Source organism: Myxocyprinus asiaticus, chromosome 9 (genome assembly GCF_019703515.2).
Source record: "Myxocyprinus asiaticus isolate MX2 ecotype Aquarium Trade chromosome 9, UBuf_Myxa_2, whole genome shotgun sequence".
Taxonomy (NCBI): Eukaryota; Metazoa; Chordata; class Actinopteri; order Cypriniformes; family Catostomidae; genus Myxocyprinus; species Myxocyprinus asiaticus.
In genome coordinates this window covers 51,396,141-51,420,703 of record NC_059352.1, presented here as the reverse complement: position 1 = coordinate 51,420,703, position 24,563 = coordinate 51,396,141, and the positions used below count along the sequence as shown (strand labels likewise).

The 24,563-nt window shown below is 39.0% G+C and overlaps 1 long non-coding RNA gene across 1 annotated transcript in view; it reads left to right on the top strand.

The window, feature by feature from the left end:
* Positions 1-19,374, top strand: part of LOC127446223 (uncharacterized) — a 21,366-nt gene extending 1,992 nt beyond the window's left edge. The window contains exon 3 of the long non-coding RNA XR_007898170.1: positions 18,964-19,374. This is a non-coding gene — a long non-coding RNA (uncharacterized LOC127446223). The remainder of the gene's footprint in view (positions 1-18,963) is intronic.
* The last annotated feature ends 5,189 nt before the right edge of the window (positions 19,375-24,563 follow it).

The window sequence follows — 24,563 nt, the reverse complement described above, 5'->3', positions numbered from 1 at the left end:
AGTTCATTCCCTGTCAAGCACCAGCGATATAAATAATGACAGCACATTCATAATAAGAAGTTGGTAGTGTAAATGGACTGTATGCAATGAATTAGCAGAATAAAAATATGGATTTACATTATTTTGTGTGTCCTTGTTAAATGGGACAAATTCCTTTTATACGCATGGAAAATGTGGTTCAGGATATGGATGTAGGCTCAGAGAATGTAAGTATTATTAATCATTTTCATCTACTGACACACAAATCATGGCTAGTATTAACAGTGTTTGTGTTGATATGCACTTCACTTCTACTGGTTGATTTTAATTTTGAAAAATTAAATAAATGTATTGTAACACGAAACAATTAATCCAAAATTCAAATTACACTTCAAATGAAACAAAAATATAATCAAAATAACGAAGTGGTCAGAAAAATCATACCAAATCCAAATATTTACTCTCTCCTTCTTCTTCCACCGGCCTTGCAGTGAATTAAACATAACAATAAAAATAATAATAATAATTGAAAAAATAAACCATGAACCTCTATAAAGTGTAACAAATCTCATAATTTTTTGATTCAACAAACGGCTTCAACAGTGATCGTCAAGGACATTATTGGATGTTCTGTACTTTCAGAATTTGGACATTAATTTTATTACCAGCTGCTGGTGAAATCTCCAAACTGCAAATGCAGGAACTGAATTTGGACTTTGCGCTGAGTTAAGAGGTGGTATTCAAACATCATAGCACAATGACCAAATTCTTAGGAAAATAGCAAATTGCGCTTTTGTGCCACTTCATTGACATACAATACACCCACAGTTAGTGTGCATACACCCACAGTTAGCACGCATACACCCACAGTTAGCACACATACACCCACAGTTAGTGCGCATCGCATACACCCACAGTTAGCGTGCATACACTTACAGTTAACGCGCATACACCCACAGTTAGCGCGCATCGCATACACCCACAGTTAGCGCGCATCGCATACACCCACAGTTAGCGTGCATACACTTACAGTTAACGCGCATACACCCACAGTTAGCGCGCATCGCATACACCCACAGTTAGCGCGCATACATCCACAGTTAGCGCGCATACACCCAAAGTTAGTGCGTATCGCATACACCTACAGTTAGCGCACATACACCCACAGTTAGCGCGCATACACCCACAGTTAGCACGCATCGCATACACCCACAGTTAGGGCGCTTACACCCACAGTTAGCGCGCATACACCCACAGTGCGCATACACCCACAGTTAGCGCACATACACCCACAGTTAGCGTGCATACACCCACAGTGCGCATACACCCACAGTTAGCACGCATGCACCCACAGTTAGCGCACATACACCCACAGTTAGCGCACATACACCCACAGTTAGCGCACATACACCCACAGTTGCAGCATACACCCGCAGTTAGTGCGCATACACCCACAGTAGCGCAAATACTTCCACCCACGCCCACTTGCACTTTGTGCTGGCACGAAAATTGCACTTTGAAGTAGTGCTCTCATGAAAATAAGATGTTGTTCGTGGTCGTATCGTGTTGCGCTGCGCTTTGTGCACTCACGAAAATAGAGTCCTATATGTCTCATCTACAATATGAATTTCAATGACAAGAATTTAATTCTCATCTCTGCTCAGGAGCAAAATGTGCGTTTTTATGAAGGCAAACAGAACAGAGGTTAACTTCATGAAAACAATACCAGTCTGCAGATTGCTTGTTTTCTCATAACATTCTACTAAAATTAAATCTTTGCTTCATATAAGGTTTAATAACACAGAAGGTGCAGCTTTAGGTGGAGGAGTCTAAATATTGTAATGGATCTTTTTATTTTCTCGCTGGCTAAAAACCACCGGGACAAAGATCTGTGAACAAACTTCTGCAAAAACTCTGTAAGAAGCAAAATATCATTCATCCTTTTGAATGTGTGTGGCTTTATCATGTGTTCTGGGAGGCGCGGGAATATGCAGATATGGTTATTTCTGATTGAACGCCAGTGGCGGCGGGCTGCGCTCTCACAGATTACAGTTGTCGTGTTGTAGAGAGTGTAGTCCTCCATTGGGCTGTGTATCATTAAGAAGACTTCAGAAAAATTCACTTATCAATTCTAATCGAGACTTTCAACTACCATGGAAATGTTTTACTAACTTGGTGAAAGTAGTTTAAACTTAATTGAAGACCAATCACAAGTGTGTCTGTGTGTGTGTGTGTGTGTGTTACTGGGCTATTTTATTTGGCAGTTATATAGTAGCCTGTGTGTACTTTTACTTCTCTACACTCTAGAGGCACAATTGTGTCCAGAAGTGAGCTAAATCTGACTAAACTACCCTTTGGAGATGTCCTCAAATAATGGCGTTCTATTAAGATTTCTGTATTCCTATAACTGGCTTTATATATAAACAACTGCAGTCTCTAGAAGTCTGTTGAAGTCATTTAGATCAGTTGTTCTCAACTTGTGAATCATGACCAAAAGTTGTGATAGGTTCACAGACAGCAGGGAATAAAACAATGCTAAATGCAAATGATAAAATGCTACTTAACCATATAATTGTACATTTTTTAGGATTGCAAAATAAATAGACTTAGCATATTTTAAAAGAGAGAGAGAGAGAAAAAAAGCTTCTCATATCTTTTTGTTGACATCAAAAGATGTGCGTTCAGTCAAACTCGCCTATACGTGTATTATTGTAACGTATGCTGGCTCTGCTGACAATGATGAAGACGAAGACGATGATGAGATGAAGAACCCAAGTGCAGAACGTGAAATCCAAAGTGAGAACCAAAAACCCTGACTACAAAACAAAACATGAACATGGACTAGACTAGACTAAACTTGACTTGACTATGGCTTGACTTGACTATGGCTTGACTACAGAACAACATTCACATCCATCACAATCAATACTTGACAACTAGACAATGAAAACATGAGGTCTTAAATACAAGACATGGGAGAACATAAACCAATGAACAAACAGAACTCATAACAAGCTAATTAAACAATAAACCAATGAAAACATGACACATGAACATGGAGGGAAAACAGAAATCACATGACTAGGGAAACAGGAACACATGACATGAAACAGGAACTAGAATTTCAAAATAAAAGACATGAATCAACAAAATACACCTGACATATCCCCCCCACTAAGGGGTGGCTCCTGACACCCCAACACATAAACAAAACACGTAAAACATGACAAAAGTTCAAAGTACTCTAGGGAGCGGGGGGTGTCTTGAGGTGTGGGGCGTGGCATGGCGAGAAAGGGCGAGGGGCATGGGACCAAGGCAAAGTCCGTGGGGGGTGAAGCCATGAGAGGCTCGAGGGGCGGAGCCATGGAAGGTGGAGCTGTGAGAGGCTCGAAGGGCAGAGCCATGGAACGTGGTGCCCGGAGAGTAGCCGAAGACTCGAAGGGCCAGGGTGGAGCCGATGGCAGGGAGGACCAAGGAGGTGCTGGAGGCTTGGAGGAGCAAGGCGGAGCTGAGGGATCGGAAGACTGAGGTGGAGCCGGTGGGACTGAGGACCAAGGTGGAGCCGTAGGGAAGGAGGTCCCCGGTGAAGCTGACAGATCGGAGGGACGAGGTGCAGCCAGAGGATCGGAGAGCCAAAGCGAAGCCAGGTGACCGACAGACCAAGGAGGAGCCGGAGGGACGAGGGACCCCGGCACAGCCGACAGGCTGAAGGACCGTAGTGGAGCCGAGGGAACACCGAGCTGAGGCAATGTCGAGGGACCGACAGGCCAAGGCGAAGTCCAGGGCTCGGAGGGTCCAGGCGGGATTGGATATATTATTATTATTATTATTATTTTATTTTATAAAAGTGTCAGTGAAGAGCATGCTTAACATGAAATATGAAAAATCAAGGGTAATATCACTTTTTATTGACCGTCATTTCTAATCAAGCTGTCAAATTAAGCAAAAAAAGGGTGAAAATATGATTTAATTTAATTTTGGATACATAAAATAAGATATGAAATTAATCTAAGCAAGACAAAGAAGCCGACCCTTTTATTGCAAAAACTTTAAAAATGTCATTTCCATCAGCTTCATTTCCAGAGAATTTGAAATGTGCTGGAAATGACTCTGTGGTGGGAATTTTCATGACTTTCAGAAAAAAAATCTGAAAATTCTGTGTCCTGAAGCAAAACCATTTGAGATCTAGATAAACACGTGTGTGTTGTCTCCATCTCTGTGGCGAGAGGTCGAATATTTGTGTTATTTCTTGCGGATAAAGACTATGCTGGGTGTTTAAACAGGTCAGTGACTGATTGGCCAGTGACGTCCAGAAGAGTTATATCGCTCATCATCTGCAATGTAAACACGCTTAAACATCACATGCAATTCAGCGCATTATCTGTCAAAGCGCAGATGAAACTAATGACTGTTGCTCGACACACTCACACAGTGGCTGCATTGCTCTGTCGACTGTGGTTCTGTATCAGCTCCGCTCTGTGAAGAATATGAGACTTCTGCTGCTGTAAATAATTCATCAGAACAACGACAGGGCTGAATTCACACTATACAGCATTTCAGTTGCTTTCCTCAATTTCTGACAGATGCATAAAACCTTCCCGACTAACGCTGAACTCAAATGTTCAGAGTCAACTTTTAGTTTGACTTCCAGAAGAGTGCAAACACTGTGACTCTGTGACGCTTTTTGAAGACATTTTTCTATTTGTTTTTTAGCAGACAGACGTGTCAACTTCTGACTCAACCAATGGTGTGAGTTTGGGCGGGACTATCTGTTTTTCCAACCACTTAACAAACAGATAGTCTAGTTTTAAACATCTAATGTTATCAGTTGTCTTTGTGGGAGAGTCTCATGAAACATGTCAAGAACGTGTCTGAGTCATAGAATTGGCCCCATTCACTTCCAATGTAAGTGTCTCACTGTAACCTCGATTTTTGCTACTTTTAAAGAAAAGGAGGGAAGAGTCGAAATACATTTTTGTGGTAATCAACATTATGCCACAAATGCTGTCGACTGCAGTAATGCAGTATGAGCTAACAATGACAAATTGCATTTTCATAATTTAACATTAACCAAGAGTAGTAAATCCTGTCATAACATATTGTTAATTGTTAGTTCATGATACCATTAGATGTGTCATATACTTTAGATGTGGGGTGGAATTTAAGTTTCTTGGAAGATTTACTGATATCGTCTCCTATCAGCACCAAGTAAAACACCACATTCTCGTCTTCCACACACAAATACAGTGTTTATTTGTTTATGTTAAACAAGAAGTTCTAAATAAAGTGATTTCGTTCACCAGAAGAGAGTAACATAGAGCAAAATAGTGTGAATGAGGCAACAGTGGAAATGAACACGAACTGTACGATGATTCTCATGGTGGGGCATGTGTTAAATTTAGCCAGAATTGATGAGACTTTAATGAGAAAGGGATGTGCAGCACTGAGACGTTCACTCGCTCAGAGAAGAGAAGGATGGACAGAGTTTCTCATGTGAAAGTCAGAACAGAGACAGATGAGGGTTTTCCCATTCTTCAGCTGTTACAGGAGTCGTTCTGATTGGTTCATGGTTCATGCGCTGTGAGTGATTCAAACAGCTGCAGAGCTTCAGTTTTAAACACATGTGCCACATTTCTGCGTGATGAATCATTCAAGAGGAAACAGTCAAGATTCTTCAAATCTTCTACGGTGAGAATGCCAGTGAGTTACACAAATTAAACTCCTTTAAACACACGGTTCTCACTCATTCAGTAGCTGATCAAGACATATATGGCATTGCAATTGTGTTTCCTGTAAAACTATTCAGAGATGGCACTGTGCAGGTACAGAGTCTACAAACAAATTAAATTTTGTTTTCTTGCTGTGAGATTGCAGTCTGAATTGAATGTGATAAATATAATATAAAGACAATAAATAGACAACACATTTAATGTGCACACGAAAACAAACAAACGGTGGAAATAGTCATCTGATTCATAAACAAATGACTCTTATGAGTCGGTTCTATTATAGAATCATTCAAAAAGACTCACTAACTCAAAAGTTATTGTTTTGAATCTAACAATATCCGTGTTCTTGTTGCACGAGTCCTTCTGTAACGTGCAGATTAGATGTGTTCTTTAACTGTATTACTGCAGAAGTGTGCATGCATGCGTGTGTGTGTGTGTGTGTGTGTGTGTGTGTGTGTGTGTGTGTTTGTGACATTGGTTCATGGCTCACAGGTTGTGACTTTCTCTCAGTGAAATAATAAAGAGATGTACTTAACTGGAACCTTTATGACAACACAACCACAACAGACATAAAAACACAACATAATCAGAGAAAGAGATAGAGAGAGAGAGAGAGAGAGAGAGAGAGAGAGAGAGCAAGAGAGTGAGAGAGAGAAAGAGAGCGAGAGAGAGAGAAAGAGCGAGAGACAGCGAGAGAGAGTGAAAGAGAGCGAGAGAGAGAGCAAGAAAGAAAGAGGGAGAGAGAGAGAGAGAGCAAGAGAGAAAGAGAGAGAAAGAGAGCGAGAGAGAGAGAAAGAGCGAGAGACAGCGAGAGAGAGAGCGAGAGAGAGCGAAAGAGAGAGCAAGAGTGAAAGAGAGAGAGAGAGAGAGAAAGAGAGCGAGAGAGCAAGAGAGAGAAAGAGAGCGAGAGAGAGAGAAAGAGCGAGAGACAGCGAGAGAGAGAGCGAGAGAGAGAGCGAGAGAGAGCGAAAGAGAGCGAGAGAGAGAGCAAGAGAGAAAGAGAGAGAGAGAGAGAGAAAGAGAGCGAGAGAGCAAGAGAGAGAGAGCAAGAGAGAAAGAGAGAGAGAGAGAAAGAGAGAGAGATGCCCTTCACATGAAGAGGTGTCAGTTGGTGTCTTTGATTTCATCACCTCCATTTAGAGAAATTCAGGCAGAAAATAAAATGATTAGAGCCTTGAGACAAACAGAGAGAGAGGCGACAGAGGACGAGGTGTCAAAATACACATACACACACATGTGTACACACACACACATGTACACACACACACACATGTACACACACACACGTACACACACACATACACACACACACACACACACACACACACATACACACACACACACACACACGTACACACTCACTCACACAAAATGTTGATGGAGTAGTGGGGGAGTCACACAGTATCGACCACAAAACAACAATAGATAATCCACATTTTTTACTAAATCAGCACAAAAATGTTTCACTGTTTTTATTATCATTTATTATTCACTCAAGGATTGTTTCTTATCAGTAAAGATAACATTTCTCACCTTCTCTCAAAACAACAGGTAACATTTTACATGATACTATTCATGTTTCATGTAAATATAATTATAAGAACAAGAACAACAATAACAATAAGTTTAATCTGCTCTAAAAAAAGTAAATACATGTTAAATACCTATATATATGTAATTACATCACCACTCTAATGTGACCAAAAAGATTTCTGATGTAATTCCTACACAAAATAAAGAACAATAACAGACTACAATTACAAGCCACAAATCATTACATGTTAATTACACATTCATATTTAATATAACATATGTAATTATAACCAGATCACTGCTCCAGAAAGTAAATATTACATTTTAAATAAACATTAACTGCATGTGTAGATGCATTGGAACAAGACCACTACTGTAAAGTCTGACCAAAAATATTTCTCATTTGATTTCTACACAACAGAAGTAACAACAACTATATACAGTACAGTAATAGAGTAATACATACTTATATGTAATAACTCAATAATTGCATATGTAATTTGTAATTTGTAACAGAAACACAGAGGAAAGCTGTGGCCAAATAAATAAATAAATAAATAAATAAAAAATTATTTGATTTATACTGAAAAATAAAATAAAAAAATCTATAATAAGTACCTTAAACATATTAAAACGCTCTTACTCCGGAATTACCTGTGTAATTACATTGTAACAGAACACATACAAACATTGTGCCCAAAAAAACAAATATTTCTGATGTGATTTCTACACATTTTCAAATGAAATCTGTCCATATTCTTTGTGAAATTGTCTGCAGAAGATCATAATATCATAAGCATAACAGTCATTAGTGCAGAACATCAATAATAATCCAAACCAAGAGAAATCAGATGATGTTTCCCCCCCAAATATCTTCAGGAATGTGGATGAAAAAAAAGGAGAGAATGTAGTTCATAAAGCATGGCATAAACCCTGATGTGACAGTTTAGTGGTTTTGTAGCTGACGGCTTTTATTTTGGGGCTCTGCAGATGTTGTTGGTGTCATAAACTGCTTTATGGCAGAATTCAGTGTTGTGAAACAGATATTAAGGTACTGCAGCCAGTTAATTTTCAACAATAAATGCGTTTTTTCAATCGTGACTTTATGCCATCTATATTCTCTTGGTGTCTTAGAACTAAACACATGCAGCAATTTGATTCATTCAGTTACCTTTTTAGAATCTTTAAATAGAAGTTTAAGAACTCGCCACCTCACGTCTGAGAAGAACAGTCAGTATGAGCAGCTAACAGAATTTTAAAAAGCAATGCAATGATGAAACTGCATCATGTAAAATGTATTGTTCTTCAGCTAATATTAGCAATAGCTACAAATCATAATTCATGCTGATGTATAAGAGAGAGATGGAGAGAGGTGAAGAGCTGCAGAGCATCTTAGTGTTTTCATTCAAGTTCCTGCACAGTTTTTCTCTAGTACAGGAAGTGATCGGAGGTCTGAGCTAATTTCAGCAGCAGAGAGCATCAGCGCCCGCACGCCTTACACTGTCAAACACAGCAGACACTGCTGAACAGATTTAAATAATGAAACACTCAGCTGTGTGTGTGTGTGTGTGTGTGTGTGTGTGTGTGTGTGTGTGCGTACGTGTGTGTGTGTGTGCGCATCAGTTCCTAAACTGTCTAATGGCTGCACTGAAAGAACTCGATGACTGTTTGCCGCAGCTGACAGCTCAGAGCTAAAACTCTATGCTCACGTCACACACAGATGTGACACTCTCCATATGGAGAAACACTTTCTGAGCACAGTTTGAAGATCTCTTCTGAAACTCTTGAGGAGATACATGTGAGATTACAGGGCTCTTTTTTTTTTTTTTTCAGGAGAAGCATCTGAGCAGCAGGACACTTCGATGAGACTGTCTGTTTAATCTCCATGTAATATCATTGCTTTCTGTGTTTAGAGTATTTCTGTAACTGCTGATCTCCTGAGATTTTCACACACAACAGTCTCTAGAATTTACTTAGAATGCTACCAAAAACAAAAAACATCCAGTGAGCGGCAGTTCTGTGGATGGAAACGCCTTGTTGATGAGAGAGATCAACAGAGAATGGCCAGACTGGTTTGAACTGACAAAGTCTACAGTAACTCAGATAACCACTCTGTACAATTGTGATGAGAAGAATATCATCTGAGAATGCACAACATGTTGGGAACTTTATTAGGACCATAGTGTTCCTAATAGAGTGCTGAGTGAGTGTATATATATATATATATATATATATATATATATATACATATATACAACAGTTAGTTCCGGTCCTCGAATCTAATTGGATGATAGACGTTCCATGAGTACTAATGTCTCAGTACATCATCACTCAGACGCTTCATTGTGTGTATCACGCCGCTTGTGTTCGTGCTGTTCTAAACTAAAGTGTAAGAGCAGTACAGATGTGCTAAGAGCTATATGTGTCTCTTTACATTTATTTTTGTGACATTACAGATTTTAGACAGCAAGTGGCAGCAAAAGACCATTTTTGTGAGTAATATGAGAAAGTTGGTGACGTGAAGTGAGTCAGCATCAGTCAGTGTTTTCATTCATCAGCACTACGTGATCGCTCGGATTACTACTACACTACTAAAGCTGGGAAATAGCTTTAAACGGCTTTAAACTAACAACTTCAGCATTAAGGCTCATCAAAGCTGAGAGACACAACAGACTGATTAATTACTCTAAATCAAGTCACTTACCTCTTACCGGAGTTTCCACAACGGAGAGGAAATACTGTCCAAAATGCAGAAGGAGATTGCGGTTTCTATCGTGGATGAAATAGGGAGGAATACCCACACTTGGATGGCTATTTTTCCTCAGATTAAATAAGATCCATTTGACCACAATGACATTATCTTCAGAAAGCTGACTAACACACTACAGCATCTCTGCTTGGAAGTGGCAACAGGTGATGGGACATGCTCCATATCTCTCTCTCTCTCTCTCACGCACACACACACACATACACACATCCTTGTTTCGCCAATAACTTGTTAGAAACAGCCCAAGCCATGATACTACTTCTAAAGTGACGTTTTCAGAGGCTTGGAAGCACCATTTGTTTGAGCCAGCAATGGCAGATTCTGATCCGTGGCATAAGAAAGTAATTCCATGCACAAATGCCTTTTTTATGACCGTACTCAGGTTTTCCAAAAAAAAAAAAATTTTTAATTTAATTGTTCATTGAACAGTTGTATATAAGCAATATCACAATCGCAATTGTGCCATATGGCCCTAAATCAGCACTGCTGTGATTACCTACGGCACTCGGACTGCGGCTGAATCACAGCAGTGCTGATGTAGGGCCATATCGCACTCATGCTCGTGTGATATTGCTTATATATACTGTATATACTATATATATCAATCAGTCTGGGATTATAATGAGGGCTTTTTTAAGGACACGTCAATGTGTCAATTGTGTCAGACGGATGCTTTTGGACCATCTCACTTTGGTTGCATCACGTCACAAACATAGTTAAAAATAGTTTAATACTTAGTAAAAGACGTCTTGAGATCCCTAAGTTCAGACTTGTGCTCCATCAAGCTGTGTTTTGAACGCAAGAACGCGTCATCACCTTGTGCTGTCTGCTGTCAGTAAGTGTGGTTTGTTCTTTGTATAAGCTGTTTGTTGCTTATACAGCTGGAGTTTCACTTACTGCCCCCTGGAGAAAACAGGTGGTACTACAAACTTGAATTTCTCAGGAATATTCCTTATTATGGTCAGGGAACATGATTAATTGCATTAATTCTTTTTAACAAGTTTTTAATATAATTAATCACACTGAATTAATGCGTTAAATCAACAGCCCTAATATATGTATATATTAGGGCTGGGAAATGTTAGTTTCAGGAAGTGAAAAAAGGGACACTGCATTAAGTGCAGAATTTAACACATTAAACAGTCTACTATTAAATCGCAGAAACAAACGTGTTAAAATGTTTTATGCAATGAATGCAGTATCAGTTTGTTGTTTTACTTCCTGAAAATTCACTAATGTTTTTCCCCACTTCCTGTGGCAAAAATTGACATACTGTATATGCATTTCCAGGAGGAACACGCTCGACTCGACTGCACATCCTAGCACATAAATCGATTGTGTGGAGCAGTGCACATTTAATTATTACACACGGCGGTGCATGTTCCGGGCATAATAAACACATGAGCAGATTTACTGGACGGAGAATAGAGACTTTACCCATTAACTCTATTTGCAAAAAAACATGTACATATTAAAATAATTTAAATAAATTATGGCTAACCAATCTCTAGTAAGTTTTTTGGGGTATCAAGTAAATATATTTTTGATTATATTTGAATGTTTATTTTAATGTACCATACACCATGATTAATCGTGATTAATTGCATAAAACTGTCCGATTAATTCGTTAAATTTTGTTGATCCATTCATCGTCCTGATATATATATATATATATATATATATATATATATATGTTCCTTTTTTATGGAGTTTCCAACTATTCTCTCCACTAAAAAAACAAATATTTGTTTTTGGTCAGTTTTATTATCCAGTTTTGTTTATTTGTGGAGTTCCTACATCATTTGACTCATAATTTACGGTGATATCTCTCAGATTCCACAGTCCACTTGCACAAACCTTTCAGCGCTTTGAGTCTTTTATGCTTTCAAATAACGAAGAGGAATTCGATGAAAGAGAGAGATATACCTCCTCCTTTCATGTTCTGTTAAACCTGTTTCACTTCAAACACACAAACAGTCAAAAGTGTGTGTTTTTTTTTTTGTTTTTTCTTTTTTTTTTTAAGGAAACCTAAACCTTCAAAGGTGAGAGGGGGCGCTCAGAGCACTTAACTGAACTGTGACTTATTTAGACAAACTTAAAAAATCTAACTCGGACCTCCGTCAATAGAGCCTGAATGCCAGGGCAATGCCATGTGTATCCTAAAAAATGCGCTCCATGTGGTCTTCACCAAAATGAAGAGGTTTTATTCAAGTCAAAAATGCTATATAATTTGGCTAAAACAACAATAGATCCTTGACGTAACAACTGCACAATACCACTTTCTACAGTGAAAGAGCATTAACGGGATGACTTCTGAGGGAACCGACTTGATCAAATTATGACTTTGTCTCAATGCTGTTGATAAGACTTTTGATTTGATGATAGCTGAAGGGGTGTGGTCATATTTCTGATATTTTCAGATTATCTGATTCTGATTGGCTGCCAAGAGCCAGAGAGTGAAAGAGAGGTGATCTGGTTTCTGACTGTCCTACTAACTATTTAGAACAAGTGTGGAAGTTTTGACTGTCGTACGGTGTGTGCTTGAGGTAGAGTGAATTTTATGAATAACCCAAAGACCTTATTAAATATTTACATCTCCAGCAATTCCTTCCATCTCATTCTGCAATAGAACAGAGCGGATGCGACATATCAACTGATCTCTGTGTGTGTGTGTAATCTACAGGCCTGTATATCTATAAACAATAAGCAATAAATATTGATGGAATCAGATGTGCAGAGTGAACCTGTGTGTGGTCTGACACTTGTTTGACTTTTCTGTGTGTGAGAGAAACAAATAATCTGAAAATCTCTAAAACAACAACAAATCTTTGATCGTACAGATGAGATCTGATATGTCTGATACAGAGGATGACGTTTGATTTTTACTGTTTTGTATTAAGTTGGTGGCACACACCAGAAGTCACAGAGAGAGAGAGAGAGAGAGAGGCCTGTTGAATCAGTCGTGGAGCAGCGGGAACCGATCGAACTCCGTCATTTCTCTTTTGTCATTGTCTCTCTCTCTCTCTCTCTCTCTCTCGCTCTCTCTCTCTGCTGATGAACAGGTTGAATAGACAAAAAGCCTCTCGAGGCCAATTTACTCTTTGCTCTGGAAGGTAAGACACGCGTCTCTCTCTTTAACTGCACTCAGGAGAGAACAACGCATGTCTCTCTACAGGGAGTGAATGTGACATCTGTGAGACAGTCGAGCGCTGATTCGGAGTCGGTGGGAAGTTGCAGTCGTGCTGAGATCAACTGTTCTAATAGATCAACTGGAAGAGAATGAATATAGAATACTCATCGTTAAAGAAGAAAGAGAGAAAGAGACAGAGAACATGTTTGATGGTTCTCAAGTGGTGGGTCATAGACAGCAGAGGAAAAACGACAGTTACATGACCCTATACAACTTTGGTATTCAAGCAATTATTAAAAAAAAAAAGTTGAGGAATACTAATACTAAGGTGTTGGCATAACTCCAAAAAATGGATGAAGTACAGGGGGTGGAATGGGGTCCTGGGTCACTAAAGACCCGAGGTATGCCTTTAAGGGTTAAATACAGATTCACTTGCATGGTTTGGGATGATCACAATGTGTTTTGGGTGGTTTTAAGTACATTTTGCTTACTTTTGTACGCTCAACAATTTTGGTACTGTGTTGGGTCGCCACTTGATGTTCAATGTAAAATCTGTGTCCTGAAGCAAAACCAGTTGATAACCACTGATACATACTATGACCCCATTTTCACCTGGTATTAAGATGCGTTTCGGGTGATCCGATCACATGTGGTCAGCACTAAATACAGGTCTAAACGGGGTCTAAATTATTTTGTGATCGGATCACAGAAACCACATACGAATGTAGTCAAAAACACATGTGTCCAGATCACATTTGAGGTGTAAATGCTAATCTGTCCTGTATGCGTCCCGGCAGCAATGAAGCTCCACCTGTCAATCAACTTCTGCGCTAAAACAAGAGTTAAAGTTTGCCGTTTATGAGCGGCTTTAAAAGGAAATAACCGTCCAATTGGAAAGTTAAAAAAAGCAGATACATACACAATCATGAGAACTTCACGGATCTTCTTCAGTGTGTCTGATATCAACACAGAAAAGAAGCACGAACACCTGAAGCCCTTTAATACAAGTAATACACTCAAATTGTTGCGTTCTTTGTGTCGTTTGTGCTTAGGTTAAATTTCAGCCGCATCTGGGAGAAACAGAGCACCATTTTTTGCGCTTTCTTTGTCTTTTCAGACTTTGTTGTGCTTTAATATCATGCGCTAACACAATGACATAGTGATTGATGTACAGCAGAGACCCTCCCAAATATGGAACATAACAATAGTATGTGAAAGTGGATGTTTTATTGTCGCATGGCATCATCATATTGCATGTTTAATTCAGCATGTGCCAGAAATAAATACAGTTATTTAGCTGTTATTTGATTATTCATGTTTTTGAGACGTTACAGACATTACATCAGAAATTAGCATAATTAATTCTGATTCAAAGTAATGTCCAGCATCATCCAATCACTGTCAACCATGTTAAAATAAAATGATACATTATAAATTCTGATTATCATTGTCACATGTCTGTCAAACATGTTGAGTGATCCAAACATCATCTGCAGCCTGAAACTGAACTTTTGATCAGATTTTAGGAGTGAATGCACTTAACTGCATAGAGAGATATAGGATGCTCCCTTGCTCCCTATTTAGTGAATGACTTAACCTCCAGTGTGCTGTCTGTCTGCACTGGTCTCAGAACAGTTTGAAATGCACCTTATTTTCATCCTAACTCCATATAAATCCTCTAAAAGCAACATTTTCCAGTTTTTGGATGAACACATTTATTCTCAGTGTGATAATGCACAGTAAATATAGGATTTCTAAGGAAAAACTGTGCTAAAGTACTGTACGCTTTAGTACATTGTGTCCATCAGCGTGGTATTTCATGATAAATTGATCAAATTAAAAAAATGGCATATCGGATGAAACTAGAGACTCTAATCTTTTGACTTAAACAGCTCAAAACTTAAATAGGTTTATTACCAGATGTAGTTTTGTTGCTGTTTCTCCCAAAGACAAACTCCGCTGTGGTCGGCACCATGTTGTTTTGTCACATGACTCGTGTTGAAAATTTGAACCTTTTACTGATAGCCCAGAGTCTCCTGAACTGAGATCAGTCAGTTTAAATGATTTGAAATTATGCATTGTGCAGAGCGTATAAATTATGCATTGTGAATATACGCGGTCCGCACGAGGTTAAGAAAGATTATTTAATATTCAGCCCATAAAACTTTCGATAAGTATTTTTCACCCAGCCGTAGTCACTATCAACTGTAATTGTATTAAGAAAACAGACCGTGACATTATTATTATTTTTCTGTTCTGCAGAAGAAAGGCAAAGGAGTTTGGATTGATATGAGGGAGAGTATGAGGACAGAATTTTATGTAAAACTGACTCAAATTTGATAATGAGTCAAGAAAGAGCACTTTGTCACACTGGAGACGGAAGGTGAAGTTGAGCGCATTTTACTGTGGATTTTGGTAAATGAAGTACATAATTCAGGTTTTCTGAACATAGTAAATAATACAGTACAAAAAAGAAGTATGAGTACAGGTGTAGTATGCCTCTCTAAACAGGAAGAAAGAGTGTGAGAGCAACAGTTGTACAATAACGTCATCACTAGGTTAGAATGAAAATATAACCTCATGTGCAGAAGGAACAGAATCAAAACAGTAAATCCAAAAATCAAAACTCAGCAGCCCTCTGTCGAAACACAGATCTGTCATAAAAGCCTTTTCATCGATGAATGGGCGGCAGAAAGGTCAATAGTTAATTAAATAATCTATCACCTCCGGACTGAGGCGAGCGCGCTGCCGCTCTTAATCAATGACTGCTGCATTAAAAGGTCAGAAGCAGCTTCATTAGAAACCACCTGCTTAACGTCTGCAGCCACTTTGAAGTGAAAAAAAAAACACAGACTAACACACACACACACACACACACTCGCTGTTTTGTTAGGGGTTATAATAATTCCACTGCTTGACTCGTTTAAGTATGTTTGTGTCCACTGAATCAGTTACAATTGTGAAGACAGACGTCTACAGTTACAAAAGTTCCCAGTCATACTGAAACATTGTGTCTGAGGTTCAACACCGAGAAAACAATACTTATGCAAATTAAATTCACTGTAGTTTTCAATATCTATTATGTTTCTGTTGTAAATTAGCCATGAGGTAAATACATCTATTTTATTATTTATTATTATTATTATTATTATTATTATTATTATTATTATTATTTAGAAAGGGCTCAGAAATCGAAGAATGATCAGATTTTGATCATTAAGATCAGTAATTTGTCTGGGCAGAAGTTAAAGTTAGCAAAGGATTTGTATGCAAATGTATAAACTAAAGACTGTGGAAACATTTCAAAACGAATTTATTTATTTATTTATTTATTGTGCAGAGGGACAGATTTGTGATTTGTGTCTGAGCTGGATAATATTAGTATGTACATTAGCAATATAATAGTTTTGATTAATATAATGCAAGAAAATACATTACAACTTGAGTGTTTGTAAAGTATTGATGGAACAGCTGAAACAAATATTCAAATATTATTTACTCACCCTCATGACGTTCCAAACCCATATGACTTACTTTCTTCTGTTAAAAGATATTAGGCAGAATGTTCACGCAGCTCTTTTCTTTTTCTGCTTAAAACAAGATTTTATTGAGAAGCAAATTGACATTAGGGGCTCTATTATGACCGTGCGCAACATCTTATCCAATTTCGTGAGAGCGCTAATTCTAAGTCCAACGCAAAGCGCAAGTGGGCGTGGGTGGGAGTGTTTGCGCTACTGTGGATGTATGCGCGTGGTGTATTGTATGTTAATGAAGTGCCGCAAAGTGCAATTTGCTATTTTCCTAAGAATTTGGTCATTGCGCTAAGACGTTTCAATACCACCTCTTAACTCAGCACAAAGTCCAAATTCAGAACACGTGCAAAGTAAATGAACAAGTCATAAAATTAAGAAACATTGATGACTTTTACTTTGAAATCCTCCGCAGTCCAATGGTTTCTATCGCGCACACACACACTCAGGGGAGCGATCAACACGCGTGTACCTGATCATTTAACATACAAATCACAATGACAGTGAAAACTAAAAACAACATATTAAGTATAAAATAAGCTCTGAACAATCACAAAAACACAAATAACTGAAAGTTACAACAAATAAAATAACAGCAGTGTATCTAAAATCGGCAAGACATAAAGCTAAGCAGTACACACTAATCTGCATAATTTATGTTAAATTATATTAATGTGAAAATGCACAGTAAATATAGGAATGCATTTACTAATGTTAATCAATAGAATCATGTTGTACAGTGATAACAAAAAATATATATAACAAAATGTATATTAAAATTAAGTGCAAAGAACAACAGAAGTGTTAGAATTGAAATTTATTAAAAAAAAAAAAAAAAAAAAAAAAAATTTTTTCTACTTTTGAGGAAACGTGGTGTCATTTTCCACATATGTGGACATCATGTTTATCAGCACGCTAACGCACGAAAATGAACAGATTTTTTAAAGCGCCATATCAAATGAAATTAGAGACTCTACTCTTTACAGCCAAGCAGGTTTAAATGAAAAACCATGAAAAGATTTCTTACCAGAGGCACTTTTGTTGCCACTGCGTCTGTAGGAGGGCTTCAAGGGAATCGACGGCATGCTTATATTTTTTTGAGAACAAGACTACATTTATAATACAATTTTGATCCTCAAGTAAATTGATCTTGTTTTAAGGATGTTTAGATATTTTTAATGGACAAAAAACAAACAAAAACAAAAACTAAGCAATAATGTTTTGCAGTAACAATGACAGTGAATGGGAATGAAAACTGTTGAGCTCTAAAAAGGACAAAATGACACTGTAAAAACACCATAAAATCACCATAAAAGTAACATAACTGTAGTCTAAACGACTTGTGCACTATTATCTTAGTTTTCTTAAGCCTTCTGTGTTTCACAGAAGAAAGTCGTACACTCTTATGCCCAAAAAAACATCTCCCATGACCCAGACTGTGTATGTGTGTGTTTGTGTGTGTATGAATGATGTGTAAGAAAACATGCTGAGATTTTGTTTGCCTCTTTATGTTTTAACACAAATGTATTCAATCAATCTTTTGTTTTCAGCGACCCTTGGAATCATTGCACTTTCTCTACACTCCTAAAGTGACAAGAGTTGGAACAATTCCCTGGAAAAACAACCCAAAACAAAAAAAAGAACTAGTTTATACATCAATAAGCATCAACATTCACACACACACACATACACACACACAGTGAAGGAGCCTCAGTTCTGTTCCAGTAACTGTAAATGGGGAGCATATTCTCAGAACAATAGAAGTGGACTGAACCCAACTGTTGTTTTGTAGACGACACTCCGTTGAATGATGCATACTGGCACGCTAGTGTCATCCGTCCCTTCCTCACTGTCAAAATAAAGTCCCTCCGCTCCTGCTTGCCTGCCAGCCTCCGTGGACACATTTAGACATGCGAGGGGGAGTCGGCATATTTGATTGGTCATGGTGATTGGACGGTCATTAGCGTAATGGGTTTGGCCTCTGAACATCTCTGTGAGGTGACAGCAGTGAAGTCACATTAGCGCTCGCCTCTCAAACGCCTCAGATTGACGCGCTCTGTCTAAGTCGTGTACGAAGACTTTGACGAGATAAAAGTTTGTCCCCGCAGAGACTGAGCGGGGTGATCGGTACTGTGGCATGCCTGTCAATCTATCTGCATTAGTGCAAAACTCCACCCCGTCCACTACACAACAGTTAGAAGACTCTAATCGCAGTTACAGGATAAAACACCACACACACAAACACAGATGTCGTTCTCTGATCTCTGAACTTCTCCATCTTTTTGGTGTTTATAGACGCTGTGAAAGAGGCCGTCAAAACATCTCAGAGGAGAAAATGCATACATGGCAAGTTCAGTTAAATGCTTTGAATTCATACAGTGACTCTCTAGTGTTCAGTGTTAAACAATAAAAAAATAAATAAAGAATGATGATTGAACTGGAACTCCAGTTTGATCCATACAGCCAGTCTAAATTCATTTTTGTTGTAATCAACATTATGCTGCAAATGCTATCAATTGAGCTTACTTAATTATATCGAACCTGGAATATTCCTTTAAAGGAATAGTTCACGCAACCATGAAAATTCTAACATTATTTAGTTGTTTTTGTTGCCCCAAATCCATATGCTGCTGGAGAAATTTAAGTTAATTTCTATAAAGTTACAGTTCATAATGACCATAACTCTCAAGCTTAAAAAAACAATAACCATAACTGTTGTTAAATGGTAACGGAGAGCGTATCTGAAACACTCCATTTTCAGTGGAGGAAAACACTGTTCTAATGTGTATGAGATGCACAAACATAGCAAAACATAAATGAAAAAGTGTGGATGTGGCGTTAAGCACTAAGCCACAATAAGCTGTGTGTTACAGTACTTATACTTTAGTTAAGTGGATTTCTTTGGTACAAAGCAAATCAACAGCTATATTACTATATCTACATATCAACTATTTTACAACAGTTTTAAACATGGCCTATACAATCAGATTTTTTTTAGACTGTTTTATAAACACTGTTGAACCAGCATTAATGTAAACCTCCAATAACTGATCAAAGCAAAAAAAAAAAAAAAAAGAAGAAGCCATGTGGAGTTTGATAGGCTGCAATTCCTGTGTCTGCTGTGATATGTTACTTTAGCCTGTTAATGTCATTTACATACAAAAACAGTGGAATTTACATTTAAATTAAAATTTTAAGACTCACCTTAAATCTACAGAGCCATAAGATTAAAACTGCAAAGAAGTATGCAGTATGCTTAGCTTAATGAAACAATCCCCTGGTTATTGGATGGAAAGGTTTAATTCTGTCTGTGTGTGTAAGTATAGACATTGTGTAATACTGATTATTAAGAGTCTTTGAGCAGCATTTGATTTGTGAAATAAAACAGAAACTAATGTATAACTTCATTATAAACCACCCCAGAGCAACGCCCAGACTCAACCCAGTGCCACACCTACATCAAATTGCCCACCCAAAACCACACCCACACCACAGATACCACCCAACACCTGGCACACACCACCTGAAATCACTCCCACACCTTTACACCCTCCAAAACAATGCCAATGTCATCCAGTACCACTCCCACACTACTCCCACAGCCAAAAAAAGTGCCACACCGCAGATTCTACCCAATATCACACCCACACCACAGATGCCACCCAATACCATGCCCACGCCCACACCAACCAAAACCACTCCCCCACTACAGATGCCACGCGATACCACAATTACATCACCCAAAACCACTCTCCCACTGCAGATACCAACCAGTACCATGCCCACACCACCCAATACCACGCCCACTCCACCCAGTGCCACACCTACATCAAATAGCCCACCCCAAGCCATGCCCAGACATGACCTCACACTCCAACCCAAAATCCGGCCCACACAACCTTAAACCACTCCCACACCACAGATACCATCCAAAACCATGCCTGTCCACCCAATACTACTCCCACACCACAGATACCACCCAAATCCACACCAGCCAAAAAAAGTGCCACACTGCAGATACCACCCAATACCATGCTAAAACCACCCCCCACACCACAGATGCCACCTAATACCATGCCCACAAAACCACTCCCCCACTACAGATTCCACCCAATACCACACCTACATCACCCAAAACCACACCCCTACTGCAGATACCAACCGATACAAAGCCCACACCACCCAAAATCATGCCCACAACACAGATGCCACCCAATACCACGGTCACACGACCAAATAACACTCTCACACCAAAGATACCACCCAATACCTCACCCACACAACAAAACCACTACGGCAGCACAGATACCACCCAATACCACACCCACACCACAGATACCACACAATACCATACCCAAGCCATATGGCTAGAAAAAAAAATTCTACTCAATTAAAAAAAAAAAAAAAAAGAGAGGCACTAATTAATGGACCAAAAACCTCTAAAAATAAGATGCTAAAATATAAGTTGTACTGTCACGTTGTCTTCTACAGCAAATAACTTAGGTGTTATATTTGATAGCAATCTTTCCTTTGAAAACCACATTTCCAATGTTTGTAGAACAGCATTCTTCCATCTCAGAAATATTGCTAAATTACGACATATGCTCTCTGTTTCTAATGTCGAAAAACTCATTTATGTGTTCATGACCTCAAGACTAGATTATTGTTATGCATTACTGGGAGGATGCCCTGCAGGTTCCATAAATAATCTTCAGTTAGTTCAAAACGCAGCAGCTAGAGTGCTGACTAGAACCAAGAAATATGATCATATCAGCCCAATCTTTAGCGTTGCTACATTGGCTACCTGTTAAATTTCGTATTCATTTTAAAATACTTTTAATTACTTATAAAACCTTGAATGGTCTAGCTCCACAGTACTTCTGTGATTTTCTATCATGCTATATAGCATCATGTTCACTAAGATTGCAAAATTCTGGCCAGTTAATAATACCTAGAATTTCAAAAACCACAAAAGGAGTTAGATCCTTTTCCTATTTGTCTCCTAAACTAGGGAATAGTTTTCCAGAGATGGTTAGGGTCTCAGACACACTCTCTCAGTTTAAGTCTAGACTAAAGACTCATCTTTTCAACCAAGCATACACCTAATTTATCTATCAACTCAAGTTATGCTGCATTAGTTAGGTCTGCCAGAACCAGAAACACATCTCATATTCTATCATCCTGTTTTAAAGTGAATGGCATCTACGCTAATATTATTCTATTTGTTTCCCTATCTTAACCTCGGGATACATATCCTGAGGTTACCAGAGCCTGCCAGGTCCAGCTCTGGTCCTGCATGTTGTCTGACTCCGGTCCTGCCTGATGTCTGACTCCCACTACTACATGTTGCTGTGATGATGAATAACTGCAGCCTGTGCCAGCCAGATATCACTTCACAGAGGATGAACTGATGCCAGCACTAATCATCAGACATGGGATATTTCTCTGGACACTGCCTGAAACTTGGACTTAAGATGGACTCCACCGGAAATTAATCTGCCACAATCTTACAGTCGAACTGCAGTGCACCTTACTGACCTCTGCCTGCATCACCTTGGTCAAAGGATGAACTACACTCTTAAAATGGAATACGTAGATAATAAATTAATGGCAGCCTTCATCAGCCAAATAACAACAGATGATGCATCTGTTTGCATTTCCATAGTTAATTAAGAATGTAAATTATAAGACTTTAGTCATTAATCTTACAGTTAATACAATATCTTTTTGTTTAAACATTGGCCCCTAACACTTACTAAGTTTACTAATTTAAAATCTTGACTTGTACTACACATAAATAACTAATATTGTCATTATATTCATGCTGTTTAGCCAGAGGGGAACTGGCCCCCACAGTGAGCCTGGTTTCTCCCAAGGTTATTTTTCTCCTTTAACCAATATCTTATGGAGTTTTGTGTTCCTTGCCACAGTCGCTTTAAGCTTGCTCACTGGTGGTCTAAATATAAATATAATTATTTTCCATTATTTATTTTAAGGCACAGTTTACAATCATGTCTTTTTTTTTTTTTTTAAACCGGACTATTATGACTCGAAGATATTACTATATTACAGCTTTTTCTGTTGAAGCATAATTTTCTGTGAAGCTGCTTTGAAACGATGTGTGTTGTGAAAAGTGCTATACAAATAAAAATGACTTGACTTGACCCAACGCCACGCCCACACCACAGATGCCACCCGATACCCACAGCCACTCCCCACCAGATACCACCCAATACCATGCCCACAACACCCAAAACCACACCCACACCACAGATGCAACCAATTCCATGCACACACTACGCAAAACCACTCCCACCCTGCAAATACCACCAAATACCATGCCCACACCAACAAAACCACTCCCACAAAGTGGATACCACCTAATACCATACCCAGCACCACCCAAAACCACACCCCCACACCAAAGATGCCACCCAATACCACACCTACATCACCTTAAACCACTCCGCCACTGCAGATACCTCCCAATACCATGCCCACACCACTCAAAACCAAGCCCACACCAGAAATTCCACCTAAAACCATGCCCACACCACCCAAAACCATGTTCACACCACAGATACCACCTAATAACACAACTACACCACCAAAAACCACTCCCCCACCATGAATACCACCCAATACCATGCCCACACCACCCAAAACCACTCCAACACCACAGATACCATCCAAAACAATGACCACAACACCCAAAACCATGCTCACACCACATATGCCACCCAATAACACACCTATATCACCCCAATCCACTACCCTGCTTCAGATACCAACCAATACCATGCCCACACCACTCAAAATCACAACCACACTGCAGATACCACCCAATACCATGCCCACACCACCCAATATCACTCCCACACAACAGATACCACAATACCACACTCACACCACAGATACCACCCAATACCCTACCCAACACATCCCAAAACCAAGCCCACACCCCAGATGCCACCCAATACCACACCCACACTACCCAAAACCACTCCTACACTGCAGATACCACCCAACACAATGATATACTAGTTAATGGCTCCATGTAATCTTTTTTGAAAATGTTCATGTTCCAGTGCTCTTCAGTCCTGTTTTAGAGACTTCATCAAAATACAAAAAAGACTGAAAGAAAAACACAAACAATGTTCAAATAGATTATATTATAAATTATATATTAAATCTTTCCATAAACCCACTGACAGACATTGTTCTCTTTTCATGTTCTCTGTCTCTCTTTGTCGCCCACCCATCCACACCACTCGGCTTAGTGAGGACACTAGAGCATAAATTGAAGGATCGGGGAGGTGACAGTAGGTGAGAATGTCTCCTCTGAGGTCAGCTCTGCTGGACAGAGCACAGGTACTTTAATAAAGAGGATAGAATTTCCATTTGCTCAGGACATTGTTAATGTTCCTCTCTTACACGCAGGCAGCATGAATGAGTCAAGAGCCACAGAATGCACTTTATAGACACAAATAAGAGTAAATTGTAAACTGTCACCTTTAAGCCGGCTCATTGTTATTACTGTTGGAGGAAATGCCTGAGATTCCAGCCTCCAGAGAATCCCTGGGCTCCCGTTCACTACAGAATCTGTCTTTATCGTTTTTCGTGAGTGTGTGTGTGTGAGAGAGAGAGAGAGAGAGAGAGAGAGAGATTGATAGCAGATGGTTGTCTCTAAAATAAACCTATCCATTACTGGCATATACGTTTACTGCTGTCTACACGCTCATGGTAACATCTATACACTCCAAACAGACACACACACATGCAAACACAGTGAGAAATGTGTCTCCGCAGGCAGCTCAGAGTGACATTAAAGGTGTAAGACTCTTTATCTACGAGTTTAAAAGGCTTTAAAAGGCTTGTATCATGAAGAATTACTC